We start from the raw sequence: 24343 nt of genomic DNA on the forward strand, positions 1-24343 counted from the left end.
CTTATTAGATATTTATATTTAAAAGATAAGTAATATTAATTCTCTAGATTTCTATTTCAATTTATTTATACTTTATTAGCTTTTGATGTCTAAAATTGGTCAAAGTCTGTTTGAAGGAATTTGATAGTAATTACTGTTTGCATAAATTTTTAATTCCTGATAAAACTAATTGAACCTAATTTGTTTAAATTGAGTCATTAAAGAAACTGTAGGCCTTTACCACTTAAAAATCACATTTTATAAAGTTTTAAATATTTGTTATTAAATTAAATGAAACTTAACAGTCTAATAACCAGAAAATCAATTTTCTGAAGCTATAATGATCATCCTGTCTCTTGGGAACTTTATACTTAAATGGATTTAATTTTTATTTGACATTTATTTTCCCACCATAGTTGCAATGTTTTTGATTAAAGCTGAAGTCATCAGATTTATAAGACAAACAAAGAATTCACCACATAAGAAGCTGCATGAATAATTGGGCAACATGAGGGTTTTCTCAAATTTCTATTTGTTTGTCTAATATTTTCTTTCTTCAAAATTCATGACTCATTTGCTTGGGAAGTTATTAAGCAAATTATCACAAACAAATGGTTATTTCTGGGGGTGGAGGACAAATGGCAAGATTTTGGTCAAAGGGTACAAACTTTCTGTTATGAAATAAATATGTTCTAGATATCTAATGTACAGCATGATGATTATAGCTAATAATAAATAATACTTCACTGGCACAAAAAGGGAAAATATTTGAACTTTAAGTGTGTTCAAGGGCAAAATATGAAACAAAGCTTTTCTATAAGATTTTTTTAAATTTTTATTTATTTTTTAAATTTCTTTTCAAAGTTCCAGAATTCATTGTTTATGCACCACACCCAGTGCTCCATGCAATATGTGCCCTTCATAGCACCCACCACCAGGCTCACCCCACCTGCCACCCCCCACCCTCCAAAACCCTCAGAATGTTTTTCAGAGTCCAGTCTCTCATGGTTCATCTCCCACTCCAATTTCTCCCAACTCCCTTCTCCTCTCCATCTCCCCAAGTCCTCTGTGTTATTCCTTATGCTCCACAAATAAGTGAAACCATATGATAATTGACTCTCTCAGCTTGACTTATTTCAATCAGCATAATCTCCTCCAGTCCCATCCATGTTGATACAAAAGTTGGGTATTCATCCTTTATGATGGAGGCATAATACTCCATAGTATATATGGACCACATCTTCTTCATCCACTCTTCCATTGAAGGGCTTCTTTGTTCTTTCCACAGTTTTGCAACTGTGGCCATTGCTGCTATGAACATTGGGATACAGACGGCCTTTCTTTTCACTACATCTGTATCTTTGGGGTAAATACCCAGTAGTACAATTGCAGGGTCATAGGGTAGCTCTATTTTTAATTTCTTAATCTCCACATTGTTTTGCAAAGTGGCTGCACCAACCTGCATTCCTACCAACAGTGTAAGAGGGTTTCCCTTTCTCCACATACTCTCCAACACACGATGCTTACTGCCTTGTTAATTTGGGCCATTCTAACTGGTGTAAGGTGGTATTTCAATGTGGTTTTGATTTGAATCTCCCTGACAGCTAGTGATGATGAACATTTTCTCATGTGTCTGTTAGCCATTTGTATGTCTTCATTGGAGAAGTGTCTGTTCATGTCTTCTGCCCATTTTTTGACATGATTATCTGTTTCTATAAAATTTTTTTTATAGTAGTAGGTAGAGCTCAAGAAACTAGTTATAAGAGCACACCATTATCACCAAATTCAAAGTATCTTTAAAGTTTAGTTTTGAAAAGTAACTTATTAAAAAAATTTAAAGTACTACCATATTATCCAGCAATCCCATTTCTGAGGAAATCAAAGAGTACCTTAAAAACTTCAAAGAGATTTCTGCATTCTTATGTTCACTGCAGCAATATTTAGAGTAGCCAAGATATGAAAACAACCTAAGTATCTACTGACAGCTGAATGGATTAAAAAAATAATTAAATAACAGCCTATTATTATTCAGCCAGAAAAGAGCAGGAAATCTTGCCATTGTGACAACATGGGTGAACCTGCAACACATTGTGCTAAGTGAAATAAACCAGACAGGAAGACAAGTATTGTATGCCCTCACTTACATGTGGAATCTAAAAAGGTCAAACTCATAATGCCAGAGAGTAAAATAGTGGTTGCTAGAGAGTAAGGGGTAAAGAGGTTGCCAGTGGGAATAGAAAGATGTTGGTCAAAAATACAAACTTTCCATTATAAGATGAATCAATCACTTCTGGAGATCAAGTGTACAGTATAGTATCCCTATACTGTATATTAGGATAATATATATAGGATATATAGGATAATATTGTATCCTATACTTGTAATTTTCTAAGAAAGTAGACCTCAACTCTTCTCATGACAGACACAAAAGAGGTGGTGGATGTGTTAATTAACTTGACCATGGTATTATTTCATAACACTGTATACCTTTAAAAATTACATTGTACAACCTAACTACACACAATGGTTACTTGTCAACCAAACTTCCATAAATCTGGGGTATGGGGAAAAGTGACTTATTTCTCTCACATTTTGAGCACTGGAATGAACTTACACAAAAATGCAAAGTGTATTTAAAATTACTTATTGGCAAAACTTATAGATTCAAAAGACAACTCAACTTTGAAAAAGGAGTTAAAATGACTCACTAGTAATGTTTAATCAGCATTTTATTGAAAGTCTGAAGAATTATTAACATTAATAGAATAACATCTGGGTGCATTTAAAGAAATGCTTCATTATTCTTTTAAAATACTTGACATGAAAATATTGATAGGGGATCCATATGCATACATTATAAAGTATTTTAAACATTATATTTTCTCTTGAAAGAAAAAGAAAAATCAAAATCATTTGAGCTAGAGAGTTACAATTCCTTGGTACATAATTTAAGAAAATAAACTTTGATTGATGGTAAGAAAGGTATTGTAGACAAATGGAGAAAAAAGTACTACATATAGTCCTGATATCAGATACTATCTACTTATGATGATAAAGAATTAGAAGAGATCCTCATTAAATTGTTTTCCTCAAAAATAACTTGTAGCTATTTCAAAGATAAGCACTTGAATTAAAACATTATGTTCTTAGAATAAAACATTATGTTCTTATTAAAATATTAATACATTTTATTTAGATGCTTTATGCTAATTTGATATTTAATATCCTGCCTAAAACTCTGTATTTTACTTTTCTTACAAACTGCAAGAAAGAAAATGTGGTTTTTTGCAATGAGCTTCATATGGATGTCCCCAAATGTTAGGAGAAATATTAAAATATCATGTACATACTACAATCTATCAGCATCACACACAAAAAAGGAATGTACCTTTAGAGACACTGTCTAGTCATTCTAATCTACTCAAGACAGTAGCACTATGGCCTGGGTTTCCATAATTCTTTAGAATCAATTACAACCAACTGATCAGTATCAACATCTTATTTCTTCTATGACTCACTTGGTGGTTGAATGTGACCTTGATGAATCCTCTAGGCAATTCAATATTCTCTCAAACTCTATCAGAGTATAAGCAACCTTATCACCTCAGTGAGGAGGGTAGAGTGGATAGAAGGATGTATTCTCTAGCCACGACCTTTCTTTTGTACAAGGTGGCACTGCATTCTTGCCTCAGGGATGTTTCCTGTCCATAACTTTAAAGTATTCATGTTTTCCTTTGCTGGTAGGTCAGATAATCTTGGATTATCAAAATCAACTCCTCAATAAGGCATGTGGAATTTTTAGAGTCCAGTTTAGAAATAGATAATACCAAAAAAAGTGTATATATATATATATATATATATATATATATATATATATCAAGAGAGAAGAAAATGAGAAAACTGAGGAAAGAGCTAACAAAGGGAAGAAGAAAGAGAGGAACCCAGACAGTCCAGAAAAAAAAAAAAGATACAATAACCAGCACAACAATACAAGCCCTTTAGGCTTCAAGTTATTGTTCCAATTAGTTGTTGTGGTCAGTCTGTGCATCCTACTACCACCAAAGTCCTTTCAAATTTACCAACCTCCTCTACAGAGCTTTGTCTAGGAAATCTCCCCTTATTTCTCTATTTTCTCTTCAGCTTGAGCTACAAAAACAATCATTAATTTTGTTTTTGTTAATCCTTTGGAAACCTCTCTTTTAAAAAATCTTAGGAGAAGCCCAATAAGTAAGGCAGAAAAATCACATACTACCCCTGTTGGAACCAGGAAAGAACTCCATGAAATTCCTATAAGGGAAGGCACTTGAATTGTTGGCTGTGTTGTTTTATGGTCTTCCTATATGATGTTACATATTTATTTGAGGGATTTCGATTGTGTGTGTGTATATTAGAGTCCAGTTTAGAAATAGATAATACCAAAAAAAGTATATATATATATATATATATATATATATCAAGAGAGAAGAAAATGAGAAAACTGAGGTGTACCCAACTACTTGGACTGAAGGTCTAATGAATACCATATGAATGACTCAGGGCCCTTGTTAAAATACAGCTTCTGAATCAGGAGATGTGGGGTGGAACCAGAGAGTCTGTATTTTTAACAAACTACTACATGATGAGGCTGCTGCTAGACCTATGACCACATGCTGACTCCTGTTACTAGCTGTAGGCTAAACCCTATGACAAATAAAAGAATGTGTAGAGGCACCTGGGTGGTTCAGTTGGCCAAGAGGCCTACTCTTTATTTTTATTTTTTTTTATTTTATTATTTTTTTTAAAGATTTTATTTATTTATTTGACAGAGAGAAATCACAAGTAGATGGAGAGGCAGGCAGAGAGAGAGAGAGAGGGAAGCAGGCTCCCTGCAGGGAGCCCGATGCGGGACTCGATCCCAGGACCCTGAGATCACGACCTGAGCCGAAGGCAGCGGCTTAACCCACTGAGCCACCCAGGCGCCCGGCCTACTCTTTATTTTTAGATTAGGTCATGATCCCAAGATCCTGGGAGCAAGCCCCACATCAGGTTCCACATGCAACAGGGAGCCTGCTTGAGAATTCTCTCTCCCGCTCTTGCAACTTCCCCAACTCTCACATGTAAGCATACGAGATATACATGCTCTCCCTAATCTTAAAATTAAAAAAAAAAAGTATGGATTTTTTACTCCCTCCCATTAAAGAACTTAAAAATAAAAATAACCAGTAGAAACTGATTAATAAGCAATAAAACTAATTATGTAACTAAATGGCTTCTCCATTCAGAACTTGGTCTTATTAGGAAAGTCCTCAAGCTCTCCAGATTGAAGTTCTTCCTATGCTCAGATTCATTTCAGTTCCATGATTCTAAAGGCAAAGTGATGTAAATCTAGCTGAAAGTGCAAAGTGGGTTGAGCAACCCCAGGAGAGTCCGAGTAGTTGGGTACACCTCAAGTTAGACTTGGGCTATAAACTGGAGTGGGACACTAAGCAGGCTCACAGCCTCTCCATGGCATTGTTAGAATCTACAGTATTCAATGCTGAAGTCATTCTCTGGCAACACTAAGACCCTCATAATATTGGCCTTGGTCAAAAGAAATGGAAGAGAATGTCCAGTCTAACAGATTGATGCAAACACTCAGACTCAAAGTCTCCAAGGTTTAGGCAGCTAAAGCAAATGATTAAAGGTGACCCCAAGCCAAGAAGGCTGATGCAGAGCATGACAAAATGAAAGTGCTGCTACATGACTCCAGAAAATTTTGCAACACAGAAATACAGGCATGTTTGTTGCACATAAGCAAATACTCAGATTTTTCAAGTATAGGGGTCAATGGCAGGCCCCTCCCAAATGTCCACTTGGGCATACTGATTATTTAAATAAAAGTATTTAAGAGACAGCTAGTGCAGTAAGGACACTCAATTTCTCTTCTGTCCCCCTGAAAATGGGAAATTAATGTCTCGTGTTAATGGTACTCTCCCTGTACTGGGAGGTAAAGAAACATCTTCATCAACAAAGATGGAACATTCAGGGCTGACAAGGCTACTGTTATTTTACTAATTTACTACCCAACTCAAATTTTGTTTAAATTTCTTACTAATCAAAACTCTCAAAGTTTTCTTTGTCCTGCCAATTCTTCATTGATTTATTGTCTGTCTAAAAAGTATAAAATCTGCTTGCTTTGGTCATTTCTTTAAGTCTTAAGTTTCATTACTGGGCCTCCCACGGGCATGTAAAAAAAATTTTTTTCTCCTATTTACCTGTCTCATATAATTTAATTCTAAGTCTAGCTGGAAGATCTTGAAGGGTAGAGGAAGAATTTTTCTTTCCCTGCATAGGTTTGTAAGCTCTGAAGGAAAAACCAAGTTCTATGCATAACCATGATGGCTTCTAATCAAATCTAAGTTGCCCCCAAAAAGTGTATCCTTTTTTTATAACCAAAAAGAAGTTATACAGCTGCCTAAAATATTCTTAGTCAACATTTATTTCTTTTTCTTTTCAAAGTTCTTGCTTACTGCATGGCCCTTGTGGTTAATGATGGGCTGAATACTTCAAGTATAGACTATTTTCTTCAGCTGTCTCCAAGGCTTCCTATTTTCTGAGAAGCACCTTATAGCTTTAATATGGTTACTGGTTAGTATCTTATTCTTTTAGGGGAAAAAAAAGTTCAATAACTTTGTTATTTTATAAAAGCTTCATGGTACTTTGGTAGCTGAATGCTGGAGTCATTGAATCTTCTCAAGTATGTCCAAATGATAATGGAAGAAAACATATTTGAACAGATGTGCACTGAGATCTCTCCTTTTTCATACAAACGAACTTACCTCCAGTTTATCTTCTGCTCTTTCACCAAATCCAACCACTCAGAAGAAGGGTTGAGAAAAAATAAGTAAGTCCATTCTTGTCCTACAAAGGCTCTATCTTCTAGTTAAAAAGTTTTGGGTTTAGACAAGCTCTGGTAACAACAAAAGATACAATCAATTTTGTGACCACACTGCTTAAATTATTCACTCAACAATTGGGGTGTGATTACTAAAGAGCTATTTAAAACAAAACAAAACAAAACAAAAAAACCACCTAGTATAATATATTTATTAAATTGACTCATAACCACAATAATTTGTTTAACTTTTCACTTGCAAAATTACCAGACTAACTTGAAAGAGTCCATCTTGTGTGGCTACAGATATACAGTATTGTGGAGTTTTGCTTTACACAGGTAGTGAATCGAGTAACTGAAGGTATGAGCTCTAGGATTCAGGTTACTGAGTGGGAAGTTTATTTTCCCAGATCTTCAAACCAAAGTCAAGGATACTTACTATTAGTTATATAACATTTAAAAAAATGCATTTAACCGTATAGGCAATCTCTGACAAAATAAAACAGAAATCTATTTGAAGGAAATTGTAACACACAAGAAGCCTACAAAAAAAAAAAAAAATAGCTGATCAATATCACTTTAGGCTGTTCTGCACTCCTTTTTTGGCATACTTTTACCTTTAGTTCACCCAACAATCTGTTTGGATAGGACTGTGAACGCAAGTGCACCCAACCAAGATCTGCCAATCCTGGCCTACAACAGCAGAAGTACCCAACTGACCCTTATTTTTACAATGTAATACGTAATCACTCTTTTAAGCCACTAGGTTCTGAGGTAGTTACTCAGCAATAGATAACTGATACATTGGACTTTCAAAAATTTTCATTTCTACTAAAATGGAATTCACAGAGCTTATAAATCATAAGAATCTATCTTTACTATATTCTAAGCAGTTAAAAATAGGTTCAATTAAATCCATAGATTATAGTGACAGATCTATTTGGAAAGACCTCTTTTTTTTTTTTTTTAAATATCTCCCTTCAAAGAAACAAAAAAACTTAAATAAACTGAAATAAGTAGCAGATTTGTGTTTAGATCCTAGCAAGAAAGAGATATATTTGTAATTCTCTATAACATATGATTCCCACCGAACATGCTGCATACACAGTAAACCATACTGCTCTTGTCATCGGCCCTTATTTATCAATTATGCATGGTAGTCACAATGGGTTTCAGCAATTACTCACACTTTACCATTTGGTTCCATGTATTTTTCATCAGCATCCACTTAATGTGATAGTATACCCACTGCATACTGCCACCGCCTTAGTATTCAGCAGAGAAATCCCGCCACAGATAAACCTTGCATGTGGTTCTAAGAAAGGTATGTTAGCAATTTCTAATAAGTTTATTTGATAAGGAATGTTACAACTCTTCTACCATATTTTTTGCTGTATCAAAGCTCATTATCATGATCATTAAATCATAAGAGTATTTTAAAAACATCTGTGTTTACTACAAAATTCTATTTATATATTATATGACAGAGTTTTGCAAAGCCTTAAGAAAGGAGTAGGCAAACTTTTCCTGTAAAGGTCCAAATAGTAGATATGTTAGACTTTACTAGCCCTAATGTTTCTGTCACCACTGGTAAACGCTACAGTGGAAAATGAGCCACCCACAATATGTAATCAAATGGGTGTGGCTATGTGTCTACAAAACTGTATTTACAAAAACAAACTGGCCAAATTTGGCCTGTAGGCTCTAGTTTAGGGGCTCCAAGCTGAAGGCAGTGGTGTATACTTCCATTTATTATTTATTATGTCACAGAGGATTGCAGATTGCCAACTGTTCTTTGAGGGCAGAGGTAAGGAGCAGCAGGAAATTAAACAGTCTCTTGATAAAATTAAAACTGGTCAATGGGGAATGGAGAGGAAGAAAAAGGGTAAAAATATGCAGAAAGCCAGCTCTAAAGCAGTCATTTTCCTAATCCTGTTCCTTTCTCATGTGTCAAACATTCACTAGTTTTTGAATGTAATTTGGCATGGCCATTTTGCAAAAGTGCTTGGCAGTATCCACTAAAGTTGAATATATACATACTCCCTAATTTAATAATTACACTCAGCTATGCAACCAACAACTACAACAACAAAAGATCTGTGCTTACTAAAAGACACTACTACATTTATACTCATACTACTTTTAATTAAAAATTTTACATTAAAATAATTATAGATTCCCATGCAATTCTAAGAAATAATACAGAAAAATCTCATGCTTCCTATACCCATATTTCTGCAGGTGTAGTGTCTGGCAAAACTATGGAACAATAACTGGTATACTGACACTGTTATAACCCACTAATCTAGAGGATACCCCCAGTTTTGCTGGTACTTGAGAGCGTGAGTGTGTGTATGCGTGTGCATGTTGTGTGTGTGTGTGCTTCATTCTGTGCAATTCCATTACAACTATAGGATCTTGCACTCACTAAGAATACAGAATATTAAATAAAGGGGCACCTGGGTGGCTCAGTCCGCCAAGCAGAGGCTCTTGGTTGCAACTCAGGTCATGATCTCAGGATAGTGAGATCAAGGGCAGTCTGTGCTCAGCACTGTGAAGTCTGCTTAAGACCGGCCCCCCCCCCACCTCTCCCTCCACTCGCACTAGCACACACAAGATGTGGGCTCTCTAAAATAAATAAATAAATCTTTAAAACAAACAAACAAAAACAATATAAAATAGATCCCTCACCACAAGAATCCTTCAGGTTACCCATTTATCACCATGGTCACCTCCTCTTTCCCCTTGCTAACCCCAGTCAAGCATTCATTTCCACTATTTCTAAAATTTTGTCATTTAAAAAAACATATATAAATAGATTCATACAGAATGTAATTTTAAGGGATTGGCTTATTTTACTAAGTGTAATTCCCTGGAGAGCCATCCAAATTGTTGCATGTGTATTCCATTTGACTGTTGAGTAGTATTCTATGCTATGGATATACCACAGTCGTTTAGACATTCATCACTGAAGAACGTCTGTGCTATTTCCGGTTTGGGGTTATGAGTAAAGCTGTTATAAATATTTATGTACAGGCTTCTGTGTGAACATAAGTTGTGATTTCTCCAGGATAAATGCCCAAGAGTACAATTGTGAGTCTCATAATAGTTGCCTGTTAACTTTTTAAGGAACTGACAAATGTTTCCCAGAATGGCTATACTTTTTTTTTTCTTTTACGATTTTATCTATTTATTTGACAAGAGAGAGAGATCACAAGTAGGCAGAGAGGCATTCAGAGGGGCGGCGGAGAGGGGGGAAGCGGGCTCCCTGCCAAGCAAAGAGCCCAATTCAGGGCTCGATCCCAGGACCCTGAGATCATGACCTGAGCCGAAGGCAGAGACTTAACCCACTGAGCCAACCAGGTGCCCAATTTTTTTTTTTTTAAGATCTATTTATTAGAACACACATGTTCGTGATGGGGGAGAGGGACAGAGGGAGAGAAAGAATCCCCAAGCTGACTCCCTGCTGAGCACAGGAGCCCCACATGGGGCTCATCCTATGACCCTGGTATCATGATTTGAGTGGAAATCAAGAGACTGCCATTCTACTGACTGGGCCACCCAGACGCCCCAGGAGTGGGTGTACCTTTAAACATTCTTGAAACAATGTATGATTGATAGAGCTTCTCCAACATCCTTACCAGCACTTAGCGTTAATTCTGCTTTTATTGTAGCTAATCTGATAGATCTATAGTGGTAACTCATAGCAGTTTTAATTTGCATTTAGTTAATAGTTAATGATGCTGAATATTTTCTCATGTGTTTATTTACTGCCTATGTATACTCCTGGGAGAAATGTTTCTTCATGACCCTTTCCCACTTGAATTTTTTGTTTTGTGCCTTGGAGGTTTAGAGGTTTTTATAAGACACTAGTCCTTTGTTGGAGATGTGGCTTGCCATGTTTTTCTTTTGTTTGCTTGTTTAAATTCTGATGAGGTCCATTTTTTCATTTATTCCTGTGATGAAGTCGAATTTTTGGTACCCAATCTAAGAATTCTTTGCCCTAAATCCTAACAATTTTCTTTTTTTTCTTATAAAAGCTTTATTTTATGTATTTTATATTTAAGTTCACTTTGAGTTAATTTTTATAAAATGTGACAGGTTTAGGAAGATTCTGAGTTAATTTTTGTAAAATGTGACAGGTTTAGGAAGACATTCATTTCTTTTTGCCTATAAATGTCTCATGGTCACTGCACCCTTTGTTACAAAGGCTGTCCTTCCTCCATTGAAGTACCTTTGCACTTTTGTTGAAAATCAGTTGGGCATATTAGAGTGGCTCCATTTCTATCTTTTCTTTTCTACTTCATAGATCTATGTATTTATCCCTCCACCAGTATCACACCATTTTGACTTTTATAGAACTATACAGTAAGCTAACATCAGAAGAATTAACTACTTATATTTTATTTTTATATTTTAAGATTATTTTAGCTATTCCAAGGCTATCCCTTTCCATAAAAAAATTTAAAATAAGCTTGTCTGTGTAAAACAACAACAGCAAAAACAACAACAACAGCAACAAAACTGGGATCTTAATAGGAATTGCAAAAACCCATAGATAAATTTGAGGAGAACTGACATCTTTTTTTATCTTGAGTGTTTCAACCTGTGGATACAGGGTATACCTTCATTTATTTAGGTTTTATTTTATATTTTATCAATATTTTATCATTTTCAGTATACAGATTCTGCACATGTTGTACTAAATGTGCACCTAACATAACTTTTTGAAGAATCATAAATCATATAGTGCTTTTAATTTAAATTCCCAGATACTCACTCTTAGTATGTAGAAACTAACTTGTTAAAATGTCAGCATCTTGCATCCTGTGATTTTTTTTTTTAGAACTTTTAATTCTATAAATTTTGTTTTTTGGAGATCCCTTCAGATTTTCTATGGAACTAATCATGTTACTTGCAAATAGCAGCAGCTTTGTTTCCTTTCCAATCCGTGTGCCTGCTCTTCCCTACCTTTCTTCCTTCCCTCCTTTTTTTAAATTTTAGCTTCTGCCTTGTAGCAGTGACTAGATTTTTCAATACTCATTGAAAAAGCATAGTGAAAATAAATATTCTTTCCATATTACCCTTCTTAGGGTAAGACCACTGAGTCTTTCATCATTAATAAGATATTAGTTGTAGAATTTTTTTGTAGATGCTTTTTATCACATTGATATGATTATCTTCTATTCTAAACTTGTGGGAAGTGTTTGCAATAAATGGGCATTGTGTTTTATCAAATTATTTTTCTGGGTGAACTCAAATGATCATATGATTTTTCTTTCTCTAGCCTACTGATATAGCAGACTACAATTACTGATTTTCAAACTAACCATTCATACCTGAAATAAAGCCTACTGGTTCATACTGTATCCTTCTTATACATTTATATTCAATTCACCAATATTTTGTTGAAGATTTTTAAGTCTAAGTTCATGAGAGATATTGATCTATAGCTTTCTTTTATTGTGTTGTCTTTCGTTTAGGTATTAGGGTGACACTGGCTTCAACACTTGAGTAGGAATATATTTTTAGTTAACCAAATTTAGATGCTACTTGATAGTCTACCACCAATGAAAACAATTGTATATGACCATATTTCCAAAAATGTAATACTATAAAGCAATGAGAATAAATGGACTACAACTATACAAAAAAATATGCATTTGTCCCACCAACATTACCTTAAGCAATAAGCCAGCCACGAGTATATTCTATAGGATGCTACTTTACTTCTTTATAAAAAGAACCAAAAAAGGGAAATTAACCTATGATGTTAGCAGTCAGAATAGTGGATAACCTTTTTTTTTTTTTAAGATTTTATTTATTTATTTGACAGACAGAGATCACAAGTAGGCAGAGAGGCAGGCAGAGAGAGAGGCAGAGAGAGACAGGAGGAAGCAGGCTCCCCACCAAGCAGAGAGCCTGATGCAGGGCTCAATTCCAGGACCCTGGGACCATGACCTGAGCCAAAGGCAGAGACCTTAACCCACTGAGCCACCCAGGCGCCCCAAAATAGTGGTTAACCTTTTAAAGAGTAGTTCTTAACAGGGGGCATAGAGGAGGCTTTCTAGTCATGCTCTATTACTTTTCCTGTGTGTTGATAATACAAACATGGATATTTGTGAGCAGTTCATTGAGATGGGTACTTACTTATCTATTCTACATGTCTGCTACACTTTGTTTAAAAAATAAAACAATACTCGGGGAGCCTGGGTGGCTCAGTGGGTTAAAGCCTCTGCCTTCAGCTCGGGTCATGATCCTGGATCCTGGGATCAAGGCCCGCGTCAGGCTCTCTGCTCCGCAGGGAGCCTGTTTCCTCCCCTCTCTCTCTCTCTGCCTGCCTCTCTGCCTACTTGTGATTTCTCTCTCTCAAATAAATAAAATTTAAAAAAATAATAAATAAATAAATAAAACAATACTCATCACTAGCTGCACAGAGGATTCCTCTCCCAGGTACTACCTCTTTACTTCCTATTTCAATGTCCAGGGATCAGAGCTACAGGATTCAATACCCATATAAACATAAGGCTGAAAACAGCTGTTTTCATACTGTGTTTGACTAGGAGGACATTAATTTCATTGTTTTCATAAAGAGCCACCATCTATTTTTGTTTTTGTTTTGTTTTGTTTTTGTTTCAGGTTGAACAGCCTCATTGCTGTCCAATGTACAAACCAGCTGAAACGTTTGACAGCTATTCATATTTCTAGCAGAGAGAAAATGAATTGAAATCTTTCTGAAAACTATTTTCTATGTGATATGCACACTTTCCTGGTTGCTTTGTACTTGACGATAGTACTATCACAGAGTATTCTCTATAACAATTCTCAGCTAATTAAAAATAACTTAGCCCGATAGCATCTGTGATTGTCGATTTCCATTCTTTAGGGTCTTGTGCTTAATACTGATACATAAATAGTGATGTATTAAATACATACTAGAAATGAAAGCCTGGATGAGTAAAGCACATCAAGAATAGGAGAAGATCCCGGCTTTAAAACAAGAAGCAGAACTAGTAGATTCCAGTGGTTACCGGTACTGTCTTAGAACAGTAGAACAAACAATTCACTGAAAACTACTTCTACCCAAGAGATTCAAACTTCTTAAGCCTTCACAAACTCAGAAAGACCCTTGGCCCTTCTAAATGCCTCTTCTGGTCTGTAAAGCCGTACACTTCAAGAAGCCTGCAAAAAACACTCAGCCAGCATTCTTAGGAACAGGAAAACTTCTTTGAACAAAATCAATTCACTCCAACTGCAATGTAGAGTCGCTATCAAGTTCCCCTTACAAGAAACAGGGTTTTCTATTGATCCACCCACCTGTGTTACCTTACTTCTCCACTTTATAATGTGTAGAAGAGGAAAAGTTGTCAACAGGAAAAGTTTCTAGGTGATACCCTGCATTTTCATGCTGATGGCATACAAAGCTGTGATCTGAAAATCACTAACCAGATGAACCAGATGCTCACTCTTGAATATCCATGAAAATCAGCCGCCGTGGCATTAACACACAGAGATGCTCAGATGCTAGATTCACAGATTATGATGGGGCCCTAGATTCTGCATTTTCAACCAACATCCCCGGTGATTCTGATACACAGTATTTGACTGGGGAGGAAGGGAAGGAGAGAAAAAGAGAGAGAACAAACCAGGCTGAATAAATGAAAACCCCAAGACCCAAGATTACCTTTGGAAGAAAATAAAATTTGTTGCTTTCAAATACAAATGGCAATAACAACTGGGTATAAATAGTGCTGCCATGTACCAGTAATATGAAGTCTGATTTATAAAGTGAAGATATCAGTAAATATCATAGATCACAATTTCCCTTCACTCATTCATTCATTCATTCATTCAATAACTATTTATAAAACACCTTTGGGCAAAGACTAGAGGATGCTGGTCCTCTAGTGATGAAAACATATGTTAAAAAGCTGACAGTGTAATAGGGAAAACAGAAAAATGGGTAGACACACTTGTGGCTGAACTGTGCTATTTTGTCGACCTTCTTTATTTAAGCCTTGTGTCTTCAGGACAAAGCAACCACTGCGAAGATCAAGAATCCAAGTCTCAGAGAGCCTTGAGTGCGAACACCATCTACAATCCTAGGGATTCTGACTCCATCTGCCTCTCTGTGGATCCTGGCATGAAGGCCTACAGACCCCTTTCTCCTTCCAGGGAATTAAGACTCTTCGAGCTGACCCATATTTTTTGGTCAAAACAGCTAAAACAAAAACCAAACAAGAGAAAAGAGAAGTCCCTACGCATATGGTAAGTCTTCCATGTTCTCTGGATGACAATGGTTTCTACTCAACTTCAAGCATCAGAGTGCAGCTGACCCATCTCTCAGGGTCTGCCACCCTTCTGGAACACAACCCCTACCCTAGCTTGAAACTCTAAAATAAATTTTCCATGCTATACCCCCTGTTGGATGCCTAAGCAATGCCTTGCAAGTAGAAGGAAAGCTACTCAGCTAAAAGCTACTCCTCAGGGTGACTGGGTGGTTCAGTGGGTTAAGCCTCTGCCTTCCGCTCAGGTCATGGTCTTAAGGTCCTGGGATGGAGCCCCACATCAAGCTCTCTGCTTAGCAGGGAGCCTGCTTCTCCCTCTCTGTCTCTGCCTGACTCTCTGTCTGCTTGTGATATGTCTCTCTCTCTGTGTCAAATAAATAAATAAACAAACAAATAAGTAATAGCTACACTCCCAATAAAACTAAAGTCCTAGGGCCAAGCATGGTACTTACATGGTACCATAGTCCTTCCTGTACCTTAGGGTGACCTTCCTCCTTTCCTGGGGCACAATCTTGCTCCAACCAAGACAGAGGCCAGTAATGAGTATCCCTCTGAATATTGGAATTTGAGGTTCCTTCTTAAGAATCTTTCAAGTGTTCCCCAGAGCCCTCTGTTTATGGGATTCCCTGAGGGATACCCTTGTCAGCATGTGCCAACAAAATCTTGTTCCTACACTTCGTCATGATTAGAAACAGGATTGATCTGGCTCAGAAAAAGCAGAGGCTAGTGTATTTGTTGACAAAATGAGTGAGAAAAACAAATTATGATTTTATGTCCTTGGTTTTTTTTTACTTTGGTGTTACACTATCAGCATAGGATTTCAGTAGAAAAATAATTATAGAATAGTGAACCACACACAAAATCACAAATCATCCTACCAGAATTTTGTGTAAGCCAATGAATACATGTATGAGCATTCATTTGGATGTGCACATGCATGTATTTATGTACATGCATAATTTATGTATCTGTGTATTATTACATATTTATATATTTATGTATCTATGTATTATTACATATATTTTTTTATTTATACTAAATTTCAGTAAAATTTGAAAATTGCCTCTTTCACCTATCAATGTATTGTGATAGCTCTCCATTTCAAAAAAGTTACAGTTACCACCACTTTAAAACTACATTATGCCAGGGTGCCTGGGTGGCTCAGTGGGTTAAAGCCTCTACCTTCAGCTCAGGTCACGATCCCAGGGTCCTGGGACTGAGCCCCACATTGGGCTCTCCACTCAGCAGGGAGTATGCTTCCCCCTCTCTCTCTCTACCTGCTTCTCCGTCTACTTGAGATTTCTGTCTGTCAAATAAATAAATAAAATCTTTAAAAAAAAAAAAAGAAAGACTACATTATGCCTATTGCACAGATTTATCATATTTTACCTAATAAATTATCTAATATTTGACATCTGGGGCTATTCATAATTTTTCTTTATTATATCCAATCCCATATATTTTTTTTAAGATTTTATTTATTTATTTGACAGGCAGAGATCATAAGTAGGCAGAAAGGCAGGCAGAGAGAGAGAGGGGGAAGCAGACTCCCCACTGAGCAGAAAGCCTGATGCGGGGCTCGATCCCAGGACCCTGAGATCATGACCCAAGCCAAAGGCAGAGGCTTAAGCCACTGAGCCACCCAGATGCTCCCGATTCCATATATTTTAACGAAATTTCTGAGACACTGTGATGAATTCACTTTTCACCTACATCTGTGAATCTATGCAATCATTTCATTAGGTTCCTAAAGTAAAATTGTCAATTTTTTACCTTAATTAAAATAATTAAATGTCTACATTAACATTGTAGGAAAAGAAAGCTACTTCAGCAGATCAGACTTGATCTTAACTGGGGTTGAATAAGAATTTTGAAGCCTAATACTCATTTAAACAAAGTTCCCAAGTTAATGTAGTTTGTCTAAAAAGGTAGGAATATGTTCTTGTTCCAAACATAAGCACTTTTCCCAGGGGAACCATTATTGATAACTGGAATTCTGTTTGTCATAGAAAAATAAATAATCATAATGAGTGACTGTCATACACTTAACACTGCACTCATTTTATTAAAATATATTCTTTTGTTACTTTTGTTACTCACCACTATGAATAAAAAGAAAAAATTTGGGGCTATACAGTTGGGGCAAGTCTGTCTAGACTTAACACAGAAGACTCCTCAATAAATGAAAAGGCTGAAGAAAGAAAAAGAATCAGTATGATTGCCAGAAAGTGTTCATGGATTGACACAGGTCTCAGCTAGTAGGACACACACCACCAAAAATTTGTACAGCCTGTCTACAACAGTATTTTCCATCCTTGTCAACCCACATGTGGAAAGGAGATTGCTGAGTCACTCTGAGAGTTAGAATGGCTTATTGTGAGAATGTGGTTGCTATGGTAACAGGAGGGCCTCAGCTGAGGCAGAGGAGCATTAAGAGCATTGTATTACCGAGATAAAGCTGTACCATATATGATTTTGCACCAACATTTTTGTGAACTAGTTTGGACATTTCGCTTTACTTCCTTCCATAATCCTCAAATATATCACAGAGCTGATACAATATACCAAAAGTTCTGCTTCCTAGAGGGATCTCCATCACCCATGAAGTTCTTTTTTTTTTCTGGGAAATGACAAGAGGTTGGGGGGAGATAAAAGTCTGACAACCATTTTTTTCTGCTCCTCGTTAGGACTCTACTGAAACAATGTGAAGACAAATGTTAAATGGAAAAGCAATTAAATCCATGGGAAGAGTACTAGGATGACAGGTTGTTCAGTATTGCTCACACCAACTATCTTATTCATCCTTCTACACTCCCAGAGGAACATAGCCTTCCCTAGACTCTCTGGGGAGTACAACAGGGAAATCTGCCTCCGAGATAGGTTTTACCATGATACTGACAATGACTCTCTCCTTGTCCCAACTTGGGTTCCCCTGAGCACTTTTTTCAATGAGGCCTTGATCTTAGCCTATAAGGACTGCTCAAATGACTCTCCAAACCCCTTCCCTAAGAGACTTAACCAAACTTTTGCATTTGCTTCTAACAACTCAAGGCCCTGCCCCAGGGTGACGCAAGCTCCCCTTGATGCAAAAACACCATTTGACAAAATACAACATCTTTTCCTGATTAAAACTCTTCAAAGTGTAGGGATAGAGGCAACATTCCTTGATTTCATAAAAACCATCTATGAAAAGCCCACAGAAAATATCATTCTCAGTGGGGAAAAGCTAAGAGCCTTTCCTTTAAGATCAGGAACATGACAAGGATGCCCACTCTCACCATTATTTTTCAACATAGTACTGGAAGTCCTAGCAACAGCAGTCAAACAACAAAAAGAAAAAGTACTCAAATTGGCAAAGAAGAAGTCAAACTCTCTCTTTGCAGATGACGTGATGTGGAAAACCCAAAAGATTCTCCCCCTCAAAATAAGAAGAACTCATACAACCATTCAGTAATGTGGCAGGATACAAAAATCACTGCACAGAAATCAGTTACTTTCTTATACACAACAATGTAACTGCAGAAAGAGAAATCATGGAATCAATTCCATTTACAATAACACTAAAAAACCTTAAGATAACTTGGAATAAACCTAACCAAATAGGTAAAGGATCTATACTCTAGAAAATTCAGAATATTTGTGGAGGAAATTGAAGAAGACACAAAATGATGGAAAAACATTTCATGCTCATGGATCAGAAGAATAAACATTGTTTAAATGTCTATGCTGCCCAGAGCAATCTATATATTCAACATCATTGTGACCAAAAGACCAATGACATTTTTCCAAGTGCTGGAACAAACAACTCCAAAATTTGTATGGAGCCAGAAAAGACCCCAATCACCAAGGAAATGTTGAAAAAGAAAAACAAAACTGGGGATATAACATTGTCTGATATAAAGCTATATTACACAGCTGTAATCACCAAGATAGCACGGTACCGGGACAAAAACAGATGCACACATCAATGGAACAGAATAGAGAGCCCAGATATGGACCCTCAACTCTATGGTCAGTTAATCTTCAACAAAGCATGAAAAAGTATCCAATAGAAAAAAGACAGTCTCATCAATAAATGGGGCTGGGAAAATTGGACAGCTATATTCATAAGAATGATTCTCAACTATTGCCTTACCACATACACAAAGATAAACTCTAAATGGATGAAAGACCTCATTGTGAGACAGGAATCCATCAAAATCCTAGAGCAGAACTTAGGCAGTAACCTCTTTGACTTCAGCCACAGCAACTCTTTAAAAACATGTCTCCAAAGGCAAGGGAAACAAAAGCGAAAATGAACTTTGGGAACTTCATCAAGATAAAAAGCTTGTGCACAGCAAAGGAAACAGTCAAAAAACAAAGAGGCAACACATAGAATGGGAGAATATATTTGCAAATGACACAACAGATAAGGGGCTGGTATCCCAAGATCTATAAAGAATTTCTCAAACTCAAACACCCAAAAAAACAAATAAGTCAAAAAATGGGCAGAAGACATAAACAGATACTTCTTCAAAGAAGACATACAAATGGCTAACAGACACATGAAAAAATGTTCAAAATCATTAGCCATCAGGGAAATTCAAATCAAAACCACAGTGATACCTCCTTACACCATTTAGAATGGCAAAAACTGACAAGGCAAGAAACAACAAATATTGGAGAGGTTGTAGAGAAAGGGGAACCCTCTTACACTGTTTGTAGGAATGCAAGTTGTTACAGCCACTCTGGAAAACAGTATGAAGTTTCCTCAAAAAGTTAAAAATAGGGGCACCTGGATGGCTCAGTGGGTTAGGCCTCTGCCTTCATCTCATTTCCTTATCTCAGGGTCTTGGGATCAAGCCCCACATTGGGCTCTCTGCTCATCAGGGAGCCTGCTTCCCACCCCGCCTCTCTCTCTGCCTGCTGCTCTGCCTACTTGTGATCTCTCCCTCTCTGTCAAATAAATAACAAAAATCTTAAAAAAAAAAAAAAGTTAAAAATAGAGGTCTCCTATGACCCAGCAATTGTACTACTCGGGATTTACCCAAAACATACAGATGTAGTGAAAAGAAGGACCATAGGCACCCCAATGCTGATAGCAGCAATGTCCAAAATAGCCAGGTTGTGGAAAGAGCCAAGATGCTCTTCAACAGATGAATGGATGAAGAGGATGTGGTCCATATATACAATGGAATATTACTCAGCCATCAGAGAGGATGAATACCCAACTTTTGCATCAGCATGAATGGAACTGGAGGAGATTATGCTACGTGACATAAGTCAAGCAGAGAAAGACAATTACCATATGGTATCACTTGTATGTGGAACATAAAGAATAGATTGGAGGACATTAGGGGAAGAAAGGGAAAAGTGAAGGGGGCAGGGGAACAGAGTGGGAGATGAACCATGTGGGACTACAGACTCTGGGAATCAAACTGAGGGTTTTAGAGGGGAGGAGGGCATATGGGTGAGCCCAGTGATGGGTATTAAGGACAGCACCTATTGCATGGAGCACTGGGTGTTATATGTAAATAATGAATTATGGAACACTACATCAAAAACTAATGATGTATTGTATGGTGGCTATATCTGCCTGCCTGAGAAAGCTCAATACTTTCTTATTTGAGCCAATACTTTACTTACTTAAGGCAAAACATGGGAATAGGATAATAGGCCCTGAACCCCCTCTTAGAGCAGTTAGTAGAGAAAGCTTGAAATTACAAAACTTTTCTCTATCCCTTTAAGATATAAATTTTCTACTGCCCAAAACTGTCTCCCCAAAGACTTGAGATCCATCTCTTTGAAATACAAATATTGAAAGAAATAGCTGTTGCTCTCAGTCCCTGCAGGAGGGTAATGGCCTAAGAGGGCACCTTGCTCCAAATTCCAACACTACCTTCTGTCATAATGATATGAGAAGTACGTTTCTCCTATTAGTGCTAATGAGAACATCTAGATGGCCTAGTCATATGAACAAAATCCCCTCTTAATACCCTTTAGTGCCTTTCAACTGAATACCCAGCATTTAAACAATCCCACCTTTTGTTTCAGTGGAGTTGACCTCAGGTCAGACTCAGGTCCCTCCTCTGTTGCAATAGCTATGAGTAAATGAAATCTGACTTTACCACATTTAACAGGTGCCTGGCTTTACTTCTTTTGACGATACTACTTGTTGATGCTATGTAAGTTTCATATCCTACCAATCCCAATCTATACTTTTGGATATTCTTTGTGATTTTGTCTAATAAGATTCCTGTTCCCCTGATAGTTCTGATCTCCACTAATCATTTGCAGTGCTTTTCTTACCTGCGGGAACCTCTAATTCCTCAGCCTTCCTGGTCTTGAAATGTGCCTGTTTATCTTTACTCCATTTCTTCTCATGGTCTGACAATGCATAAATTATACATAGAACCATTTAAGCAGATAACAGGGGACCCATAAGGTACCAAAATAGATAACAAACTCTTCTCTAATGCTTACCCCCAAAAGGATAAGAATAAAATTATACAGTTTATAACTTAAAAAAAAGAAACCCTTTTCAATTAAGAAATAATTTTTATTAATATCCATAGATAATCACATTCAAATTTAAAACAATTACATTGCTTATCTTCCAAATAATACTTTATCAAGTCTGTTTAATTCTACTCATTCTTGAAAATTTTAGAAGTAGACAGGTTTTAGGTGTGAAATTAGGTAAAAACTCTGCAGAGATAGGTTTTTCAATCTTGTCCCTAGCTCCACCTGATTATCCAGGGTCTATCTATCTTAGAGCATATCAGTGCTGGAATTTTCCCTGCTCTAATCCTTTAACACTTTTTACACTGCCTAAAGCAAACAAATGTCTCTTAGCCAGGAAAATGATCCAAATATCTCAAATTCAAACTAGTTCCCATCTTGAATTTATAAGCGCTAAGGAGGTAACAATAGAATGCTTATATTGTCACCATCATATTTTTATGACTCTTCACTTAATAATAGGATTGAGGAAGCTAATTATTGACCCAGTCTTAATGATATGCTATGTGTTTAAAAGGACATATAATTAAGCTGTGAAATAATGATGTGAATTTTAGAGGTCACAAGGTTAATCTAAAAGTTCTTGCCTTTCCTTCACTTATTCTCTTCCATATTTGACTAATTGACAACTATCTGTTGAGAAGATACGCTCTCCCTTGAATGTGCTAAACAGTAATAAGAGGTCCAAACCGTCATACCATTACTATAAAATAAAACCCCAAACAATGAGGTACTTAAAATCCAGCTGGTTGGGGCACCTGGGTGGTTCAGTGAATTAAGCCTCTGCCTTCGGCTCAGGTCATGATCTCAGGGTCCCGGGATCAAGCCTCGCATGGGGCTCTCTGCTCAGTGGAGAGCCTGCTTCCCCCTCTCTCTATGCCTCTCTCTCTGACTACTTGTGATCTCTCTCTGTGTCAAATAAATAAAATCTTTTTTTAAAAAATCCAGTTGGTTAGGTAAAACCTGCATGTGTGGAGCAATTAGCAATTAAAGCAGTGTATTCTAAATGAAAATTGCATGAAATGTTTTGTATTCCAATTTTCAGTGTGTGGAAGTGAGATATCTTGGCTCCTATAGATGTGGGAAAAGAAAAATATAAGAAATAGAACACATGTCCCTTGTTTAAAGGAGCCCATAATTTAATTAGAGAAAGAAAAAGATAATACGTATATGAATATAGCCAGCTTTTGGCAAGTAAACATTGAATTTCTAGAAAGTCCTCAGGTCCCGACAGCTTTATGTGGAAATTCCATAAAATAGAGATAAATGAGCTTATATATTTAAGACTGTTGTGATTGCTTGATAAGTCTATACTGGTTATTTACAGCAAATGAAATGCTAGAGAAGAATCAACCAAAGACAGCATAGCTGGTTGGGGATTATTATGCCTTAAGCCACTTGCTCTGCCCTAGACCCATCCTATGCACACTACCCTGATCCTTGTATACCTATAATAAGACAGGGAATCTGAGACTGACTTCTCTTTTAGTAACCTAAGCCTTTCTAGAGAAAGATGATTAAATAATTCGCAATCCTACGGAAATCATCAATGAAAAACCACTAGAATTTACTCAAGAGATAACTCTTTAGATTCTAGAAATTGTGCCGTTTGAACAATCTAGAATTCTTCAGACCAGAATAACTGGACATCTTGACCCAAACTATGACTAAGACAAAATTTCTCAAATGTGATATAAATGCCTTCTATTATTAAAGAAACAGAATTCAGTCTTGCCAATTTTTAATTCACTTGGTTTTAATCACCCAAATGCAAAGTGAACATATAAATTCCTTCTATCATTAAGGGAACAGAACCCTAATCTTGCCAGTTTTTAATTCACTTGATTTTAATTATCCAAATGCAAATGAATATACATTTTGTTTATTTGTTCAAGATTTTATTTATTTATTCATGAGAGACAGAAACAGGCAGAGGTAGAGCCAGAGGGAGAAGTAGGCTCCCCAAGGAACGGGGACCCTGATGCTGGACTCAATCCCAGACCCTGACCTGAGCCAAAGGCAGACACTTAACCAACTGAGCCACCCAGGTGCCCTGATTATATGTTTTAACTACCTTGAAATGTTAAAAGGTCACTTAAAATTGTAACTTTGAATGAGAAATGAATAAAAAATTATTTTAATTTCACTTGCCAAAAAGAACGCAATCCTTCAGCTGGTAGTGGATGGGAACCCCTAGAAGCAATGGACTCTTAGTTCATCAGGAATAAATGTAATAGCAAATCCCAGTGGGAACCAGGATGTCAACTCCAAGTGATTAAAAACAACAAAAAGAACTATTTACAGAAGGGTTGGAAATTTCCGTTTAACAAGGCTGCCTTAACAACATTCCTCAGGTGCTGCAACAACACAACAAGATTTTGATATTTCTGTGTTTCTGTGAGGGCAGAGTGGTCAAGGAGCAATTTGGTCTGACTGGTCAACTAACAACAGAGGGTCACAGAAAGAAGCCCAGCTGACTCTTAAAAGAACCACAAAGGGAAATACCTCATGCATGTCTACCCTCGTCACTTCAATTTCACATGTTTGGTCTTGGTAGTTGACAGTTGCATCACCCTGGTTTGTCTTTGTCCTACGATCTCGATTATTCCTCTCTACATCTAGGTAAAGCTATGTGTGCCAGGAAGGACTGCTGCTCTGCTGATGCATTTTATACTGTTGTTTACACTGCTGTTAGGGTGACTGTTTCCACTTACACTGTGGA

The 24343-nt window shown here is 36.8% G+C and overlaps 1 protein-coding gene across 1 annotated transcript in view; it reads right to left on the minus strand.

Annotated features, from left to right (window-relative positions):
- DPP10 (dipeptidyl peptidase like 10) overlaps positions 1 to 24343 on the minus strand; it is a 1364876-nt gene that overhangs the window by 1311351 nt on the left and 29182 nt on the right.

The sequence above is a fragment of the Mustela putorius genome, unplaced genomic scaffold, assembly GCF_011764305.1.
Source record: "Mustela putorius furo isolate JIRA1106 unplaced genomic scaffold, ASM1176430v1.1 tig00003867_pilon_pilon_pilon, whole genome shotgun sequence".
NCBI classification, from domain to species: domain Eukaryota; kingdom Metazoa; phylum Chordata; class Mammalia; order Carnivora; family Mustelidae; genus Mustela; species Mustela putorius.